Here is a 2,500-nt window from a genome sequence, read left to right as displayed (position 1 = left end):
TTTCATGTTGATATTCCAGTAAGATGTCTCATATTTTCGAATTTCGAAACATTTTATAAAAATCTCATCCGTTGTCACCAAAGGCAACTTGCTCTCTGACACTTGCCGACGAGACACTGAAAAACGCAGACTGCAGACTGCGCAGACCGTCTGAAAAATGAAAATTCGGTTAGCCTGAATTACGCCTAAATAACATTAGATTAGCCTAATTAGGCCTAACTAACATTTACGGTTAGCTCTCAATAATAGTGAAGGTAACACCATCTTTTACCCTGGGTCTGCACGGTATGCACATTTTGCAGTCTGCGTTTTGGTGTGACCGCTTGCCGACGCGATGTGCATATTTTTGTCATGTCGAGATCTCTTATGCCAAAAAATCATAATCAATTGACCATTTGTTTTGTTTTGCTGGCACATATAAAGCTGCCTAGATACGTAAACAAACTTTTTTGGTAGCTAGTTGAAGCAAGACGACATTAGAGTGGGTTTTATGGAAGGTAATTTTTTCGTCTTATAAACAAGTTTATACTTTGACGTGTGCCAATAGACGGCATACGCATATTTTTGGCATGTCGAGATCGAGATGTTTAACTAATGCCAAAATTTTGCAGAAATGTAAAATATAAATTCCTGACAGTAGAAGTAAACTTCATTTTAGATGAAAATTCTTTGTAGACTGAAAGTTGCTGAGATGGTAAAAGAACCTGAAATTTGAAATTTGATTATCTAATTTTGGTAGCTAACTAAAACCAAGACCAGCTAACACCAGAAAGGTCACGAAATTACCTTTAAATAATTTTCCGGGCTAAATATTGTGTTTTTCATCCAAGCCAAAAAATGTTCGCAGAAAAATCGGGAGGTAAGGTATCATGCAAATGAACATACCTCATGCTATCAAGTGACGTGCTCATAATTTGTTTTCTCTTTTTGTATATCGCCCGTGATACAAGATTATTTGACAAACGTATTAAACCTTGAGAATTACCAGTGCTCTTCTTGAGTGAAAAAATAAATAACAAATCCAAAGAAAGGGACTGACCTTGATTTTCAAACAGTATCACCTACTCTCGCATGTAGTACGCATTCAGTCATGACTCTTTGCACACCTTACTACCTCTCGCTCATTACTTCGTTTTTTCTTCATTTTCCCTGTAAATGCATCCATTCTTCCTTCGAAATTCACTCAGTTTTTGTACCACATGCAGTACTGTTTATCTGAAAAACGTAAGGCTGGTTTCCATATGATCGCAGACGATCACAGATCCGGCGCAGAAAGTTCTGCGATCGTCTGCGATCATACGGAAACACACTTCTGCGATCGTCTGCGATCGTTTGCGATCCTGGATCATATGCACGGAAACCAAAGTTCTGCGATCTGCGATCGATACGTATCCCATAATATTTTTAATTCTGACCCATGACTCAATGCTTCTAAGCAACAAAGCCCGAATGTTCGTTTATAGCAACGCTCATTTGTTTTAAACATGGCTGGTATTGAACATGGTAACGTTACTAACGAGGAATTTATGGAGGAAGTTGCGCGGTATGAGTGCGTTTACAACCGTAATAGTAAGGATTTCGAGGACAAAAACAAAAAGAATAACAATTGGGAAAAAATCGGCGAGAAATTTAGTTTATCGGCGGCGGAGGCAGAGGTCAAGTTCCGCAACATAAGAACTGCGCATAGTCGTTATCTGAAGCGGTTGATACCTTCTGGATAGGGGCGAGATGTAGTGCCAAGAGAATTTCAAAACCTGGAATGGCTCAATCCACATATCGCACACAGACCATCAAGCACAAATCTGAGATCAAAGTCACCTGGAACAGTTGAGAGCTCCTCGTCGCCAGCGAGTGACAACGAGGATGACTTCAGCGCTGAGGTCGTGGATGAATCTGGAGAAAGTTTTTTTTATGTTTAAGGTGAATCTGGAGAAAGTATAACCGTGAGCAGTACTAATGATTCCATAGAAACGGAAAGCCCTGAACTTTAGGAAGTTAATGAGAGTAACCGAGGCAACGGAGAAACAACTGGAGGGTGTTCCAATGGAAAGACCCAAAATCATCACGAGGCATGCGAGCCAGGAGCCGCTCAAATGGGAATGCGGGAGCTGAGGTGGATAAAGCCATCATAAACACTGCAAATTCCATTGCAGATCACTTAAAACAAATTGAAAGCTAAAAGAAAGCAGACCGAGGAACCGAAAGATGAAGACAGTCTGTTTTGTAGGAGTTTAGTTCCAAGGTTGAAGCGACTGCCCTCTCAAAGTAGGGCCTTTGTAAGGCTTCAAATTGAACAGCTGCTATACCAAACCGAGTTTACAGGATCTCGAACACAGCCTAACTTTCCCCAGACACTCTATGGACACTCTACTGACTATCCATACACCCATGGCGTGAATCGTGAAGAAAATCCTCCAACTTCTAGAACATATTTTCACTTATGAAATGATTACAGTTCAAGTATTGTAAATCTAAGAAACCACTGGTAATAATCAAGTTT

The 2,500-nt window shown here is 40.2% G+C and overlaps 1 pseudogene; it reads left to right on the top strand.

Moving 5' to 3' along the window:
- The first annotated feature begins 1,484 nt into the window (after window positions 1–1,484).
- LOC138011769 (uncharacterized) lies at window positions 1,485–2,444 on the top strand (annotated as a pseudogene).
- Window positions 2,445–2,500: the final 56 nt, after the last annotated feature.

The sequence above is a fragment of the Montipora foliosa genome, chromosome 7, assembly GCF_036669935.1.
Source record: "Montipora foliosa isolate CH-2021 chromosome 7, ASM3666993v2, whole genome shotgun sequence".
Classification (NCBI taxonomy): domain Eukaryota; kingdom Metazoa; phylum Cnidaria; class Anthozoa; order Scleractinia; family Acroporidae; genus Montipora; species Montipora foliosa.
The sequence above is the reverse complement of the archived record's forward strand: the minus strand, read 5'-3'. Positions and strand labels throughout refer to the sequence as shown.